At 42.2% G+C, this 18,957-nt stretch overlaps 1 long non-coding RNA gene across 1 annotated transcript; it reads left to right on the top strand.

Annotated features, from left to right (window-relative positions):
- Positions 1-9,976: 9,976 nt before the first annotated feature.
- LOC103094122 (uncharacterized) lies at positions 9,977-12,880 on the top strand. The gene is made up of 4 exons (XR_008915960.1): positions 9,977-10,132; positions 10,229-10,453; positions 10,582-10,684; positions 11,928-12,880. It is a non-coding gene; the product is annotated as an uncharacterized LOC103094122 (long non-coding RNA).
- Positions 12,881-18,957: the final 6,077 nt, after the last annotated feature.

The following is an 18,957-nucleotide window of genomic DNA, read 5'->3' as shown; positions in this document are numbered from 1 at the left end:
TTCCCTATTATTAAATATACCCAAGTCAGCTGGGTTTTATAGAGATTTTAATTAATACAAATGTGGAATTAAAGAAAAGGAGAGAAAGAGAGAAAGGGGGAATAATGAGAAAAGGATAGGCCGGCCCAGGGCAGCCCTGGCCAGCCCAGGCCTAAGCCCTAAGAGAAAGATCCATCAGTCCTTAATCACTCACCACAAAATCTGTCCAAGCAAGGATTCTAGTGACACCAGGCCAGCTTCATCTCAGCTAACTCCACCAGCTCAATCCTGAATCTGAAACTGAATGTCTTCAGCTCCCTTTCTGAGTTCCTTTTAAAGGGAATTTTCTCCTATGTCACCTCCCCTAAATTCTTACATCTACCAATCACAGTAGATTTTTTTTCAAAGGACATACCATTGTCAATTCACACCTAAGAAGTCTAAACTTTTGAGTAATTCACGCCTGAGTAAGTTTTCACCTCTTTGCCTTTTGCAAATTCACAAGTTGCCTGACCCTTATAGGTACTTAGCACCCTTTTGTATTAGTTCTAAAAATAGGCACAGCTTAAGAACTTCTTGCCTTATTATAAATATGAGTTTAAGTACTTTTCATTGTTCAGCCAAGAGTTTACAACTTTATCTTCCCCTAAAGTATGCTTAAGTAGGGGTGGAGTAGAGGTCTTCACATTCCTGATCTAAGTAGAAGTCTCACATTCCTGATCTAAGTTCCTTCATTGTTTAAAATGGGGAATGGTCTTAACCCAACCTTATGAAGTTGGGTCTGAGAATTTTTAAGGTTCACAGTACCCACTAGATATATTATTTTCTTGGCTCTGCTTACTTCATTCTGCATCAGATCACATGAATCTTTCTGTATTAATCATATTTGTTTCTTACACCACAATATCATTCTATTACAGCTGTGTACCACAATTTGTTTAGCCATTCTCCAATTGAAGGGCATCTACTTTGTTTTCAATTTTTTACTTTCAAAAAATATTGCTACAAATATTTTGATGTAGATGAGGAGCTTCTTATCATTTATTCACCTGGAATATTGGCCTACTAATGGAATCTCCTCAAAGGGCACAGATATCTTAGTCACTTTATGTGCATAATTCTAATGGTTTTCCAAAATGGTAGCACTGATTCCGAGATGCACTAATAATACATCTTCCTAAATCCCTCCAACATTGACTTTTCTCATCCTTTGTATCTTTGCCAATTTGTAGGATATGAGGCAATAGTTGAGGGTTCTTTTGATTTGCATTTTTCTTCTTATTAATGATTGGGTGCATTCTTTCATATGATTATTAATGGTTTGCAATTCTTCCTGAAGGAATGGTTGTTCATATCTTTTGATTAACTCTATTGGGGAATGGTTTTTTATCTTTTATAATAAAGGGGTATATGTATACACACATATGTATTCCCATACATGTATGTGCATGAGTATTTGGATATATTTATGTATACACACTGATAGAGAGATAGTGATAGAGCTACATCTTGTTTATATAGCTTAGATAACAAGCCCTTATCAGAGAAATTTCATACAAAGATTTTCCCCCCATTTGGTCACTTTCCTTCTTATCCTAGGTGTATTGATTTTGCCTGATCAGAACCCTTTCAGTTTTATGGATAATTGCCTCTATCCTTTGTTTGGTTAATAATACATCTCCCACTCATAGCTATAAAATATATATAATTGGCTCTTTTCATTTTTATGGGGTAATCTTAATATTAAAGTTTTGTATCCATTTTGAATTTGTTGTAGAATATGGAAGGCCAATGTTTGCAAATTATTTTCAGTTTTCATAAATTAAGGAATTTGTTCCTAAGTAATTTATGTTACTCAATTTATTGAACACTGGGTTATTGAGTTCTATGACCTTCAATTCTCCCTGATCTAGTCTGTTCCATAAAACTAATTTTAGCCTCTACAAGATAGCCTGGGTGGGTTATTTTGTAATATACTTTGAAGTCCAGAAGTGAAATTTCCCTTTTCATATCTACCTTTTTTGTTATTTCCCTAATATTTTAGAACTTTTTTCTCCAAAAAAATTTTGCTGTTACTTTACTGAATTCCATAAAGTATCCTTTTGATAATTTTATTTGTAAACATTAGAACTATAATTGAACTTTGGTGTTTTGTTATTTTAAATTATATTGGAATGGTTCAGCCATGAACATGGAATAATTTTCTAGCTACTTAAGTTGTTCTTTTTTTTAAGGAGCACTTTGTTATTGAATTTATCCAATTATTTTTGTGCTTTGATTTATCCCTAAATGTTTTATGTATTTTCTATAATTTTATGGAACTTTTCTTTATATTCCAATCTTTTGGATTTTGTTAATATTTCACAGAAAAATGTTTGATTTTCATGGTCTTATTTTGTAACCTGAAACTTATCTGGAATCACTGTCTCATCAAGTTCTTTGCTGATTCCTTCACATTTTTAAAGTAAACCATCAAGTCATTGGTAAATAGAGTTATTTTTTCATCCCTTCACCTTTCTTTATACCTTAATTTCTTTCTCTTGTATTATTGATATTATAAGAGAGAGAGGACATTCTTACTCTGCTCCCATATTTATTGAATAAGCAGTCACTGATTTCCCAATGAATATTAGATTTTAGAATAGATTTAGATGCCTTTGTGACATTTAAAAGGTTATTTCTATGCCTATACTTTGTGAGGTTTTGGCATACTTTATCATTTAACTTTGTCTAAAGCTTTTTCTGCAACTATTTCTGTCCTCTTACTTTTATTTATTTCTGTCCTCTTTTATTTGCAATATCTCTATGTCCTAATACATGGATCAATTTTGCAAATGGTCCAGGTGGTGCTGACAAAGGCATATATTCCTTTTAAAAACTTATTTATTTGTTTCTTGGTTACATCAAAATTCACAGGTATCTTCTCTCTCTCCTCTTTCTAGGCTAGAGAAGGCATCATCTGACAAAAGATACATAATTATGACAATATACATAAACTATATCTTGCTTGTTTCTATTTGTCTGTCCTTTGTCTGGAGATGGACAGACCTAAGCTATTCTTTAAGCAATATTTCTGTTGGTGTATAAAATATTCTCTTGGTCCTTCTTGTTTTCACTCTTCATAATTTCATAATTTTTCATGTATTTTCTTATTAACCTGCTTGTCATTTCTTTCTTTTGTTTTAGAAAATCCTTACCTTCCATCTTTGAAACAATACTGTGTATTGGTTTCAAACCAGAAGAACAATAAGGGCTAGGCAATGAGCATTAAGTGACTTGCCCAGGGTCATACAGCTGGGAAGTGTCTGAGGCCAGGTTTGAATCTAGGACTTCCAATCTCTAGGCCTGGCTCTCAATCCACTGACTCACCTAGATCCCCCTACTTGTCATTTCTTACAACACAGTAGTATTCTGTTTTGATCATATACCATAACTTGTTTAGTCATTCCCCAATTTATGGGCATCCCCTCAATTTCTAGTTCTTTGCCACCACAAAGGGATCTGCTATAAATATTTTAGGACCTGTAGACTCTTTTCCTTTTTCCCTGATGAGCTTAGGAAATAAACCTAATATTGGTATTGCTGAGTCAAAAGGTTTGCACAATTTTATAACTCTTCATAACACAATGTGGTGCAATTCTAGATTGCTCTCCAAAATAGTTAAATCATTTCACAGTTCCACCAACAAGGTATTAGTGTTCTTGTTTTTCTACATCCCCTCCAAGATTTGTCATCTTGCCCTTTTATTATTTTAGCCAATCTAATAATTATGAACTATCTCAGAGTTGTTTTGGTTTGCATCTCTCTAATCAATAATAATTTAGAGAATTTTTTTCATATATGTGCATATATGAAAAATTGAATATATATATAGCTGTATATCTAAATATATCTATGTATATCTAAATATATAGCTGTATATATTCTTTAGCAGTTCCACTGAGAAGCTACTATGACTTGAATGGCTCTGTTTTCTCCAGCAATCTGTTCAGTCTTGTATTCTCCCATTTCTTCCTTACCCTTAGATTTGTCTAAGTCTGAGATAAGGACCTACAGATCTCCTGCTTTTTGTTATCTAATGTCTATGTCTTCTTTTTAAGTCCATGAAATTCTCCTTTATGAATTTAGATGCTAAGGCAGTTGGAGTATGTAAGTTCAATATTAGTCCTGGAATATTATTATTTTCTTGAGATTCTCAGTAAGTAAGTCATTTAGGAAACCAAAGGGGATAATGGGTACCTAAAGCTCAATCTATAAGTGCAGCCTAATTAACTTATCAATAGGTACCTTGGACAGAAGCACTCTATAGCCAACAAGTAAGGTGTTGAACTGGATGAAGATATCCTACTGGTATTGATACTGGTATTGAGCCCATTCTCCAGGCTCAGTAGTCCTGTGCTGCCCACCATGACCAGAACTTCTTACCTCTTCTCCAAAGCCACCCTTCCCAGTGAGAAAGGTCACATCAAAATTGAGTATTTTTGCAAGTGTGTACAAAAAGACAAGAGCAAAACAAATTCAAAGAATAAATGCCTTCTGAAAGGGCCTTTGAACTGGGTTCAAGTCCTGTTCAGATACTTGATGGCTCCATAAGCATCACTTAAGCTATGTGAGTTTCAGTTTCCTCATTTGTCAAATGGGGATGATCCCTGCGGTAGCCACCTCACAAGGTTCCTGGGGGGCGATTTCAGGGTGCATGTCTGGATGGGAGGTAAGACTTTTTCTGCTTGTCTCTGGAGGGCAGAAGTAGGAGTATTGGGTCACAAAGAAAGTTCAGGCCTTATTGCTATACTTTAAAGTTTGCAAAGTGGTTTACAAATGTTATCTCATTCGAACCTCACAACAAACCTGGGGCTCAGAGGCTATCATTACCTTCATTTTACAGTTGAGGAAACTGAGGCATAGAGAGGTTAAATGACTTGCTCAAGGTCATGCAGCTAGTAAGTGTCTGAGGTTTGATTTGAATTCAGGTCTTGCTGACTGCAGTGCTGTGCCATCAGCTGCATCGAGATGCCTCTAAGGTACACCTCTGCTTCTTCAATGATATTATACTCTGACCTATAATATTTCCCCCCAGATCTAAATCTCTGAGCTTAATCTGGAACACTATCAGTTGCTCTGATAATCAGATTTTCCCTGGGTATCCCAACTGGCCCGGTTTTAAGGGCCACCCACTAGGTTGGCAATTCAGTGTTTCCTTCATTTGGAAATCCTTAGTGGACCCACCCAATGGATCTGAGCATTTCCTAGATATCATTATTGACAACATCCGCCCCTTCTTTCTCTTGTTTTTCCATGGGGCGTCCCGCGCCCCTCCCCCCTTCTTGGTCCCTGTTGCACCTCTTCCCTGCCGCTGATCTGACGGGACAAGCTCAGGCTGGAGCCCCTGCTTCTGCCTTCAGCCTGTTGTTAAGGAAGCTAGCGCTGACAAATTTAGAAAGATGACATCAATCCAAGGGCAGCCAGCAGGAACTTGTTGGGTGGGGGTGGGAGTGGGTGAGCCAGTGGGCTGGCCAGACCAACTTCACAAACAGGAGAGTAAATCTTCTTGCAGCCACCAGCGACAGGAAACCAGATCCCAGATCCCCCCCTTCCCCTTTCACTCCAATATCAAAGTCCCTTGGAGGGTTTCCCCCTCTTCCAGAAACTCCGTTAAAAACAATCATCTCCCAGGTTACACCCTAAATAAATAGACCAGCCCTCCCATCTGCTTCCTCCCTTTGGGATTTATTTACTCCCTCCCCCATGGGGGGTTTGTCCTTGATGCAAAGTCGCTGGGGAGAAGTGAATGGGAGACTGCTTTCATCAGGGCTGCCAGTGGAGAGACTCCTTCCTCTTCTCTGCACCCTTCTCTGATCGGGGCTCATTTTCCCCCTTTGCCCACCCAGGAGCTGAAAAATGAGCTCGTGGTGGGGAATGGAGTGGGAGGGGAGGGCAGGGGGCTTAGCGCTCCATGGCGTCCTAATGGCAGAGAGCAGAGAAGATCAAGGGGGTGGAGGAGATTCCCGAGAAAGCCTTTGAACTCCCCCTTGGGTGAGTTTTTCAGAAACTGAGGAATCTGGCCTATTGTCAAAAGAGCTGCATTCCAAAGGCATGAGGCATTCTTGGTGAGCGCCCGCCCAGCGTTCCTGAAACCCAGGTTCAAAGAGAGAGAGGGAAGGCCAGAGGGAAGGAACGCTGGCTACCAGTGAAGCTGAAGCAAAGGTCAGAGCTGAGGTTAGAAAACTGTGCGGCCCCAGGACAAAACCAGAGATACTAGAAAGCCCAAGGGGGCCGGCTGGTGTGCAGAGTCCCAGCCCGGGTCACAAAGGTCGAGCCCAATACATTCTAGCAATGGGACAAGAATCCAAGATACGGCATCATCGAGAAAAGTCCACTCTGTTCAAGTGATTTGAAAATTGAAGGTACCGTGTACATCGCTATCACTATTTATCATCATCATCATCATCATCATCCTTGTTTAGGGGCAGCTAGATGGTTCCGGGACAGAATGCTGGGTCTGGGAAACAGTAAGACTCGTCTTTCTGAGTTCAAATCTGGCCTCAGACACTTACTAGCTTTGTGACCCTGGACAAGTCACCTATCCCTGTTGGACTCAGTTTCCTCATTTGAAAAATGAGCCAGAGGAGGGATGACAAGCCATTCCAGTGTCTCTGCCAAGAACATCCCAAATGGGATCAGGAAGAGTCAAACATGACTGAAAGGACTGATCAGTATTAATTGCTTATCATATCCTTGTTTACATCTCTCCTCCATCAGCCTGGGAGCTCCTCGAGGGTAGAGACTGTGTTTTGCCTCTTTTGGCATCCCTAATTTAGCCCAGTGCCTGGCACCTGAGAGCTGATGGATAAGTGCTTGTCAACAATTGTGATTATTATTCTTATTCTTTCCATTTTCCACAAGGAATTCAGATAGAGATAGCCTTGGGACAAAGCTAATATTCTCTGATGCCAAACTTTCTGGGAACTTGCACAGGTGGATAGAAATAATTATGATTCTGCAGCTGACACAAGTTCTTGAAATATGGGCTCCCTTTCCGTGGGCTCATTGAAAGATGGAGATGCTGATGTGAGCCTCTGGGCTTCTGTCCTCCTTTTCCAGGTCACTGCTGTTGGAGAGTTCTTTATTATTATCAGCACAGAGTTTCTTCTTAGACTGTGGCTCCTTCAGGGCAGGGGCTCTCTTTCTGGCTCCCAGTGCTTAGTTTAGGGCAGGTGCTGAATAAATGCTTATTGATTATTGAAGGAAAAATTGGGGTTGATCTTCCCAGCTCTTTCCTCTTGGTTTTCTCCAGAATTGCTCCCATCCTTCTTTCCACATCCAACCAAGCAATTACTTTGGGCCACTCTCAAGGGATCTCCTTGCCTCTAACCTCATCATGTTCCAGGAGATCCTCCATCTAGCAGCCACACTGACCTCTCTAAAGCCCAGCCCTACTGGTGCTACTCCCTTCCTCAAGAAGTTCCAGGGGATCACCATTGCTTTAAGGATGAAATACTGTAGACCACCCGCCCCTATTCAGTAATCCCAACCTGGCCCCAGTCGAACACCATGCAGATCATTCTCCTTTGTGTTCTATGCATCCAAGGTTGTGCTGCTCAATGTTTACCCACCAGCTCTCCCAAAATGCAGGACATATTCTCAAGCTGAATGTGCATTGTGAACATTTCCTCCATTACTTCTTAAAATCTAGGCAATCAATATATCAAGCTGTAATTCATAGCATTTGTTGATTTCTGAGATGCAAATCCTTCCATTGCAAATTTAACACCCAGCTCCTCTGAGGTATAAATGCTCACATTGCAAATTTGACAATCAGTTCTTTTGACATATAAATGTTCACACCACAAATTTAACAACCAGCTCTTCAGAGGTGTAAATGCTCACACTGCAAGTTTAAGAATCAGTTCTCTCTGTCTGAGCTGTCTGCTGTTGTCTCTACATCGCAGCCAAATCCACCTGGTTGCAATTCATAGTATAAGTTGTCTCACTTTCCTCCTTCCAAGCCTTTGTATAGACTGGCTCCCTTTCCTTGGATGGCCTCCTTCATCACTACTAAGAACTTCGAAGTCCTTTCCAGACTTAGCTCTTGTGCCATAGGATGCCTTTCTTCATTCTACTTCCTCGACTTCAGTGGATGGTGCCCCCACCCCAATTATTTTTATTTCCTTTCCCATGCCCATTTCCCCCACCTCAGTAGAGTGTAAGCTCCTTGAGGACAGGTCTTTCATTTTTTTTCCTTTGTACCTTTAGTGCCTAGAATATACAGTTGGTATTTAATATTTGTGTATTGATTAATATTCCCATCTTCTCATGGCCCTCCAAGTCACTCTTGAAGTCCTAGATTCTGCCCTCTGCTCTACTGCTGACCATGAGACTTTGGACAAGTCACTGAAGCAATCCAGGCTGCTTCTATGTCAGTAAAGTGAGAAGTTTGGACTCCAGGACCTTCCAGTCCTAGCTTCCTGAGAACCTGGCTGTGGCGGGGAGAGCCTTGGATTCACCAGGTAAGGAAGGATGGGCTGGAAGAGCTGAGTGGGCTGGGCACTGCGTCCTGAGGCCTGCCAGGTCCACCTGCCCCTAAAGACACCAGAACAGGGGGGCATGGGATCACTGGATTCAGAGCTCACAGGGCCCTCAGCCTCCGGAGGAGAAAATCTCCCCAAGCAGACTTTCCTACCATTACAGAAAAGTCGGGCTCGGGTTTTCTGGCCTCCAGCATTTCTGATCTAAAGACCCACAGCTCAGGCCACAGGGCTCTGGCAGAAAACAAGCCAGCAATTAGAACAAAAAGAAAAACCAGACAGTAAGTGAGTTCTGGGAGCCAGCAACAGTTGGAAGATGAAGAACCAGAGCCCGGGGCCTTCTCTCCCCACAAGCACCCCCCCTTCCCAAGGCAAGCCGAGGCTTGTTATCCCAGTAGGGGCCTGGAGTCTGCTGCAGGAAGGGGGAGGAAGGCCAAGACTACTGCTTCTAGCCAGGAGTCCACGAAGGCCTCCTCAACCCCCAGCTCCCTAGATGAGGAACTTCCTAAGAGAATTCTAGAGAAATCCCAGCAGAATTTGAAGGGATGGAACTCCGAAAGGCAAACTGGCAGGGGACCGGGATGGAGGCATGGTCCTCTGAGGAATGGTGAGGAGCTAGATTCTGGCCTTGGGCATCCGAGTTCAAGTCCTTCCTCTCAAAAAACAAACTACCACCATCCAAAGGGAAGGCTGTGTCCTCAAGCCCAGAGAAAGGGAAAACCCCACCATAGTGCTTAGCATCGAATAAGTGGGCAGGAGGCCCCTCTTTCTGGAAGATTCTGAGGGGATGTGGTGGCTTTCTTGGCCCTGAACTAATAAACAAGAAGAAAATAAAAGCAGAGCTTCCAAGTCCCATTGAAAAATAAGTCCCAAACATGGAAAATCGAGTCAGCTGCTGCTGGGACTGTGGTCCCAAGTGATGATGTAGGAAGGCAGCCAATAGACTGCCATCATCCTCCATAGTCGATAAGTCAGACTATTTAAGGAAAGGGGGATGAAGGGGCCATACAAACTCTCTTTGATGGAAAATCAAGACTAGAGGCCAAAGAACTGGGAGGGTAGAGGCAGCAGTTGCCCAGAGGAATCTCTCTCTGTCTCAATCTGTCTCTCTCAGGCTCTGTCTCTCTCTGTCTAAATCTATCTCTCTGTCTCTGTCTCTCTTCCCAACTAGACTGTTGGCATGATTTCTGCCAGGTCTTGGTAAAGAGCCAGATGTAATCGTTGGCCAATTAACCTGTTTCTGCCAATCATAGACTTTACTCTCTGTAGGGCATGACTTTTAAGAAGACTAAAATGATAGGAGCATAGAACTCGCAGCTAGAAAGGACTCTAAAAGTCATGTAGTCCAACCTGTTCCTTTTTACAAATGAGGAAACTGAGGTCTGGAGAAGATGTAACAAACAGTCATGAAGCGATAAGCTTCTATTTAGGTAATATTTTAAGCTTTGCCAAATGCTTTGTGTACCATATCTCAGTGGACCCTGAAAGCAACCTTTTGAGTTATTGCTATTATCTCCATTTTCCAGATGAGCAAAGTGATCAGAGAGATCAAGAAATTTTCCCAGAGTCAGACACAAAGTCAGTAACAAAACTGGGATTCCAACTGCACGGCTCCCACTTCTAACTGGGTGAGCTTGCTGCCACATTATGCGATCTCCATCTTTTTTTGTATCCCCTGAATTGTGAATTTTGTAATCTGATAGAGTTGACCGACTTCTTTCTAGGAAATGTCTCCTAAGTATGGGCCATGGGTTGATCTAAGTGGTGGCTGACTCCTTCACAGACAAGTTTACCTGTTTGTTGTGGAAGAATCCCTGCATTGGGTGTTTTGGACAATAAAGACTGGACCCCTGATCTAATGGTACAGGAAACTCTTGGATGAGGAAACTCCATCTACCAAGGCAGGGTGGCACCTTCTCTGAAAGTTCTGGCCTTTGATCACCAAGAAGGTAAGTGACTTGTCCAAGATCACATGGACAATAGGTGCCATCTGCCCCCCTTGAACTCATATCTTTCTGACTCTATTTACTACATCATGCTGCCTTTACCTTTCTGTGTGACTCCCACTTATTAACAGGCATGCAAGAGAGTGATGACTAAATCATAGACCTTGGTCCCAGAAATGACCTTCATAGATGCTGCTGCTGGCTGAGGCCTATCCAAGGCATTCCAGCGGTGAGGTGAGATCGCCTTCATTTTTTTAAAGAAGACCTAAGGGTCTTTCAGAACTTGATTTTTTTATTTAAGTAATTAATTAAGCAAATGGTTACATGATTCATGTTCTTTCCATCCCCTCCTCCCATCCCCCCTCCTATAGCCAATGAGCAATTCCATAGGGTTCTACATGTGTCATTGATGAAGACCTATTTCCATATTATTGATATTTGCACTGGGATGTTCACTCAGAGTCTATATCTCCAGTCATATCCCCATCAAACCATGTGATCAAGCAGTTGTTTTTCTTCTGGGTTTCTGCTCCCATAGTTCTTTCTCTGGATGTGGTTAGCTTCTTCCTCATAAGTCCCTCAGAATTGTCCTGGGTCATTGCATGGCTGCTAGTAGAGAAGTCAGTTACATTTGATCATGCTACAGTGTATATGTCTCTGTGTACAATGTTCTCCTGGTTCTGTTCCTTTCACTCTGCATCACTTCCTGGAGGTCGTCCCAATTCACATGGAATCCCTCCAGTTCATCATTCCTTTTAGCACAATAGGATTCCATCACCAACATATACCACAATGTGTTCAGCCATTCCCCAATCGAAGGGCATCCCCTCATTTTCCAATTTTTTGCCACCACAAAGAATGCAGCTATGAATATTCTTGTAGTCTTTTTCCTTATCATCTCTTTGTCACCCTCATTTTATAAGAAGCCCCCAAGGCCCTGGAAGCTTCAGAGATGTTTTAGGTCGAATTCTCCTCTTGGGGATGTTGGCATTGACTTTCACTGGGATCAAACCTGTTATTCCCTCTTTTTTTCTGTCACCAAGCAAGGCTCTGAGGATGTTTTACAATGGACTCCATCTTATCATCATCATTATCACCATCATAATCATCATCACTACTGTCACCACAAGTGATCTAGAACTGAAAGGGATCTTTTTTTAAAAAAAACAGATGTGAAAACTGAGTGCCAGAGTCCAGGTGACTTGTTCAAAGTCACATAGTTAGCAAAGGCAGGAGTTAAACCTAGATCTTTGGGCTCTGGACCCTTTTCTTTCTGTATCACACTCACTCCCTCTCAAGGACTGGCCACCCTTCCCCCTCCCCCCCAAGAATGTTTTCACAGGTTAAATACTGCATGGGAGTGTCTCTGGAAGCTGTTACTTTGCCTTCATAGGCAATGAGGAAGTCAAGCATCAGCTCTTAGTTCAGGGACACAGTGCCACCTGCTGAATGGTTCCCTCCATTTCACCTTCTTCAGGATTGCTCAGCTACTTCTCTCAGCTCCCTGGCAATGGCCTGAAGGATCACAAGGACCTCACCAAAGAAAAATAAAGCCTAGAAAAGTTAAACAACTCACCCAGGATCACACAGGTAAGTGGCAAAATGAGATTTGAACTCAGGTCTTCTAACTCCTACTCAACACCTTTCCTATTATGAGACTGGGTTTCCTTTCTAGGCTCAGATTTCTTAAAGCAAGGACTAAATTGTTTTTTTGTTGTTGTTTGTTTTGTTTTTCAGGTCATTTGGAACACACTTATTTAATTTATTTTGCTTCAGTAACGACACAAAATTATCTAATGGTATTTCCTAGAGATTTCTCTTCTGATTATTTGTTCAAGTACACAGAACTGGGGAGATGTGCCTAGCCAGCTTCTCCAACAAAGAAGAGCTAGGGGCTTTAGTGGACTGCAAGCCCAATATGTGGCAGTCAACAGTGTCCCCCAGTGTGTGCCCCAATTGTCCTATAAAGCTATGCTATGGAGCATTTTGCCCTCATTTATTAAAGGAACTTGTTCAATATCCCCGTTGTTTGGCATGGAATTAAAACTAGAAAATTGATGTAGGGGTAGGGATTGAACTTGCAAATTCATCAGAAGAGGACAATTTCAGAATGAGGAAATTCTCTCCACCAAGAGGGGTTGATATCTTTTGTGCAACTTATATGACCTTAGAGGTTTAGCTTTATGTAGACCTAGAGTGTAGCTTAGAGCCCTGAGAAGTAAGATGACTTATATAGGGTCCCACATCCAGTATGTGTCAAGGGGAGAACTCAGTAAAAGCACCCAGGGTCTTCCTGGCTCTGAAGTCTGTTTTTTTTTTTTTAATCCATCATACACTGTATAAACAAATTCTTAATAAATATCTTGGAATTCCCCTTCCTTCCTTCCTTCTTTCCTTCCTTCCTTCTTTCCTTCCTTCCTTCCTTCCTTCCTTCCTTCCTTCCTTCCTTCCTTCCTTCCTTCCTTCCTTCCTTCCTTCCTTCCTTCCTTCCTTCCTTCCTTCCTTCCTTCCTTCTTCCTTCCTTCCTTCCTTCCTTCCTTCCTTCCTTCCCTCCCTCCCCTCCCTCCCTCCCTCCCTCCCTCCCTCCCTCCCTCCCTCCCTTCTTTCTTTCTTTCTTTCTTTCTTTCTTTCTTTCTTTCTTTCTTTCTTTTCTTTCTTTCTTTCTTTCTTTCTTTCTTTCTTTTCTTTCTTTCTTTCTTTCTTTCTTTCTTTCTTTCTTTCTTTCTTTCTTCCTTCCTTCCTTCCTTTCTCTCTTTCTCTCTTTCTCTCTTTCTCTCTTTCTCTCTTTCTCTCTCTCTCTCTCTCTCTCTCTCTCTCGTCTCTCTCTTCTCTTCTTTCTTTCTTTCTTTCTTTCTTTCTTTCTTTCTTTCTTTCTTTCTTTCTTTCTTTCTTTCTTTCTTCTTTCTTTCTTTCTTTCTTTCTTTCTTTCTTTCTTTCTTTCTTTCTTTCTTTCTTTCTTTCTTTCTTTCTTCTTTTTCTCTTTTTCCTTTCCTGCCCCCTCTCTTTTTCTTTCTCTTTCCCTCCCCCCTCCCCCCACCTCTTTCCTTTTCTTTCTTAGCTTATTGAACATTTAGTAGACAAGAAAAATAATGAGAGAAGTCCCAAAAGTTGAAAGGTAATCTCTCCTCTAAAAATGGTGTGGTGACAACTATGTGGCTCAGTGGCTAGCAGGAGTTCCGGAGTTGGGAGGATCTCAGTTCAAATCTGGCCTCAGACACTTCTCAGCGGTATGACCCTAGGGAAGTTACTTATGCCCCATAGCCTAGCCCTTATTTGTTCTTCTTGCCATAGAATTCAGACTTAGGGCAGATTCTAAGACAGAAGGTGAGGTGGTGGTTGTTTTTCAGTTTATCCACCTCCAGAGAAAGAATGGATCGTCAAAGCTGACAGTCTTTCACCTCAGAGGGTTTTATTGGGGGTTTCACCACAATGACCAGCATGGAAGTGGGCTTTGCATGATGATAAAATAAAAATTTAAAAATAAATGTTAAAAAGCTTGTCCAAAGGGTCTATCTATGGTGGTCTGAACAAAATGATAAGGAAAGACTTGAAGGAGGTAAAGAGTCCCCTCTCGTCCACTTGGCTGCTCCATCCAATAATGCAGATGCAACCCATCTGTGTTGCTCCACCCTTGGGTGCCTTTGGTCCATGCTTTCCTACAAATTCCCCCAGTGCCTCCTGCCTCCTGCCGGCTTGAGATATCCTCCTCCAAAATCTCTCTCTGCCCTGGTACATCTGCAGAGCAGCCCCAACCAAGCAATGGGGGGGAAGGGGGAGTGCACTGCTTCTCTTTAATGTTTCACCCACGGGGAGATACTTCCTGGAAGGGTCCTTCCAAGAGAACCGGGTCACTGCATCCCCCGGAGCTCGAGGAAAGAGCGGAATAACGCAGTGGAGGTATCCCTGGCTAGCTCACCTCTTTACAGAAGCAAAACCTCCTTCCTTTGGCGTGTAAAGGGGGCCTTTCTCCATTTGACTCCGGTCTCCCTAGCCAAACTCATGCCTAGCCGTCCTCTTCTGTCCAGGCAGATGACCAGCTAAACTTTAGTCACTCAACATTCCATCTCCTGCCGCCGAACCTTTCTCCAATAGCCCAATCCCGGAGGTTTCCCTTCCTCACTAACTCCCTGGGAGCGCCACCTGCCACAAATGCCCTTTTCCGATTCCACCAGTTAGTGAGTTTCCCCTCAATTCCTTTTTGTTTAAAAACAAAACAAAACAAAACTCGCCCGGGAGCACCCTCTGGTGGCCAGTGGCGATAAGTGCAGCCGTTCCGAAAAGCGCCAGCCTCCTCGGATGGAGCTATTGGTTGTTGACTTGAGCCTATCTCCCTCTTGTGACCAAAATGAAGACAAGATTCTACCCGCTCCACTGAAATAAAGAAGGAAAGGCGAGCCTGCTTTTCTGGGGCCACAAGCTCAGCCTCGTCTCTCGGACGCCTCCCAATCAATCCTGAACGCGTCTACCCTTTCCTCTACGAAAGGGAGGCCATCCACGTCCCCTGGCCGGATCTGGGATGGATGGGTTTGGCCTTCGTTGGCTTGTTGGCTTTCTCCTATTTTGTGACCCCCCCCCCCCCCATGAAGGCGAGGAACTTCCTCAAAGGCACACCCGGGGGGTGGTTTTTTGGTATTCTCATTGCTGAGCAGTGCCTAGAACCCAGGGAATGCTTAATGAGTTCTTGCTGCTTGCTTTTGGAACTCGGCAACATCAGTCCTCTGTCCTACTTTATCTGAATACTTCCGAGGTCTGAGACTTTGCAGGCTCTTTCTCAATCCAAACGCCACCTCCACAAGCCTCAGGAGGAGGATGCCTGCCCCCCTGGTCGCTATTTCAGGAGAGGCCCACCCAAGTTCTCTTCCCTTCCGATTCCCCACGCTCTAGATTGTTCCTCCACTTTCTTATTAGCCATCTGTCTGGAGGCTCTGCTTTCTCTGTCTCTCCTCCCCTCTTTTACCCTCTCCCTCCTTTTCCCTCCTCCTCCTCTCCTCATCTCTGTGTCCCTCTCTCTCTGTCTGTCTCTCTCTGTCTCTGTCTCTGTCTCTCTCTCTCTGCCTGTCTCTATCAGCCTCTCCCTCTCCCCTCTTTACCCCTCCTTCCCTTTCCCTCCTCCTCCTCCTCTCTCCCTCTGTCTCTCCCTACCTCTGTCTGTCTCTGTCTGTCTGCCTGTCTGTCTCTCAAAACCTCTACTTTTTGTCCTACTAGCAACCCTAAGACAGAAGGGCAAGGTCTAGGCAGACAAGATTAAGTGACTTGCCCAGGTTCACACAGCTAGGAAGTGCCTGAGGCCAGAGTTGAACCCAGGTCCTCCCAACTCTACCCTGAGCCACCTTGCTGTTCCAAGGCCCTGTTCTCTTGATCAGTGATTCTCTGACAAGGACCACTATTTCAGGAGGAGTCCCTAAGATGCTCATACCATTCCTCATCTGACTCCCTCTCTGGACCTCCTCTTTACCTCCCCAACTCCCTCTTACCCTTGGAGATGCTTATCATTATGCAGATAGAATACAGTGCCTGGCACAGAGAAATTGCTTCAGAAATGCCCTCACTGTGTTTACCAATTCATAAACACTCATTAAGTATCATCCTGCGCCAGGAATTAAACTAGGGTGTTAGGGAAATAGGCCCTTCCTTCAAGGAGCTTACATGTTACTCAGAGATCTGGTAAAGACTCTTTGGATGCTGCTCTAGCTAAAACTTCCTTACTGTGCATGAATCTTAGCTGGCCCTTGGACAATAGAGTTGTTCACTACCAGCTCGCCCTTCAAACCTCTCCTGCTGGTGGAAATATACCAGAGCTTGGGCTCTGCCAGTCACAGCCTCTCAGAACCCAGAGTCATCTTCACATCTGGAAGAGACAATTTGAAGGGATGAATCTGAAATGGATAAAAATTAGGATCAATATATGGAACTCTTATTAAGTAAAAACTTTGAAACCAGTGCTACTGGGCAGCCAGGTGACTCAGCAGATAGAATACCAGCCTACAGATGGGAGGTCCTGGGTTCAAATTTGGCCTCAAATCCTTCCTAGCTATGTAACCCTGGACAAGTCATTGAATTCTGGTCACCTAGCATTTGTTATTCTTCTGTTTTAGAACTGACACTAAAAGAAATGTTGAGTATTAAGAAAGAAACAAACAAAGAAATAAGGAAATGAAGGAAGAAAGAAGAAAGGAAAGAAGGAAGGATGGAAGGAAGGAAAGAAGGAAGGAAGGAAGGAAGGAAGGAAGGAAGGAAGGAAGGAAGGAAGGGAAGGAAGGAAGGATGGAAGGAAGGAAGAAAGGAAGGAAGGAAGGAAGGAAGGAAGGAAGGAAGGAAGAAAGGAAAGGAAGGAAGGAAGGAAGGAAGGACAGAAGGAAGGAAGGAAGGAAGGAAGGAAGGAAGGAAGGAAGGAAGGAAGGAAGGAAGGAAGGAAGGAAGGAAGGAAGGAAGGAAGAAAGTAGTATTGCTGGGGCTGTAATCTTTGATGCATTATTATTAATTGATTTTCTTTGACTCATGTCATCTAGTCATCGAGCATTTATTAAGTGCTAACTGCATGCCAAGCACAGGAGAGTCAAAGACAAAAATGAAGCAACCCCTGTTTTGAAGGATAGTTAGCCTATGCAAAGAAAATTAATATATACAAAATAAATCCCTGAGGAAAGGCAGTACCCTTCAGGTTGACAGCTAACAACATTGCTTTCTCAGTAGCCAGTGCTTCATTCCATTAAGACTGCTCCACTGGGAATATTTTCACTCTTGAGCACTTCATAGTAGAAGCTGCACAGGTTGATGCTAATCTCAGAGATTGATGCCAAGGTGTCAAATGGGCTGTAGGAAGACCCTTTCCTTCATGGTGTATCTACAGTGATGGTCCTCATGTGCTGTTCTGCCTTGAAGCACTCAATGTAGCAATCCTGAGGTTCTTTCTTTTCCAGCTTCACATAGAAACAATTTTTTAACAATTATTTTTTGTAATATTGGAATTCAAATTTTCTCTCTCTCCCCTCCCTGAAGGCAATGAGTATTTTGACATAGGTTATATCTATGCTTTCATTCAATCCTTATTTCCATATTCCCCTCACCATGATAGAAGACACATATAACACATACATTAGAAATCTCATGAAGGCTAGATAGTGAAAGGTGGACTGCTTTTATCTGCACTCAGCCTCCAAAAGGTCCTTCTTTTCATCATAAATCCCTTGTGCTTATCTTGGGGACTTGCTTTGCTAATAATGGTTCAGTTCTTCATAGTTGATCATCAGATATTTTTGTTACTATGTAGTTTATTTTTCTGGTTCTTTTCACTTCATTTTGTGTGATGTTCTTTTAATTTTTTTATTTTAATAACAAATTTCTACATAAACTTTCCAAAGTTATATGATTCATATTGTCTCCCTTCCTTCCTCACCCCCACTCCCAGAGCTGACAAGAAATTCAATCTGGGTTATACATGTATGATCACACAAAACTATTTCCACATTATTCATTTTTGTAAGAGAATAATCTTATAAAACCAAAACCCCATATCCTATACCCATAAAAACAGTGATAAACCATGTGTTTTTTCTGCATTTTTGCTCCCACGTTTCTTTCTCTGGAGATGGATAACATTCTTTTTCATAAGTCCCTCAGAATTTTCCTGGATCATTTCATTGCTGTTAGTAGCAAAGTCTATTCCATTGATCGTTCCACAATGTTTCAATTACTGCGTATAATGTTTTCCTGGTTCTGCTCATTTCATTCCACATCAGTTCATGTAGGTTTCTCCAGTTCTTAAAGAAATCATCCAGTTCATCATTCCTTATAGCACAATAATATTCTATCATCACCATATATTAAAATTTGTTCAGCCATTCCCCAAATGAAGGACATTCCTTTAGTTTCTAATTCTTTGCTACCACAAAAAGAACTGCTAAAATATTTTTGTACAAACAGGTCCTTTCTCAGTTTTAAAATATTTTTAAAAAATTTATTTAATTAGATGATTTAGATGATTTTTCCATGGTTACAAGACTCATGTTCTTTCCCTCCCCTTCCCCATCCCTTCCTGTATCTGACACACAATTCCACTGGATTTAACATGTGTCATTGATCAAGACCCATTTCTATATTATTAATATTTGTACTAGGGTGATCATTTTAGAGTCTATATCCCCAATCATATCCCCATCAATCCATGTGATCAAGCAGTTGTTTTTCCTCTGTTTATTTTCCCACAGTTCTTCCTCTGGATGTAGATAGTATTCTTTCTCATATGTACCTCCAAATAGTTCTGGATCACTGCATTGCTACTAGAAGAGAAGTCCATTACATTTGATTTTACCACAGTGTATCTGTCTCTGTGTACAATGTTCTCCTGGTTCTGCTCCTCTCACTCTGCATCAGTTCCTGGAGGTCCTTCCAGTTCACATGGAATTCCTCCAGTTCATTATTCCTTTTGGCACAATAATATTCCATCACCAACATATACCACAATTTGTTCAGCCATTCCCCAATCAAAGGGCAGCCCCTCATTTTCC

This window comes from Monodelphis domestica, chromosome 2, assembly GCF_027887165.1.
Source record: "Monodelphis domestica isolate mMonDom1 chromosome 2, mMonDom1.pri, whole genome shotgun sequence".
NCBI classification, from domain to species: domain Eukaryota; kingdom Metazoa; phylum Chordata; class Mammalia; order Didelphimorphia; family Didelphidae; genus Monodelphis; species Monodelphis domestica.
The sequence above is the reverse complement of the archived record's forward strand: the minus strand, read 5'-3'. Positions and strand labels throughout refer to the sequence as shown.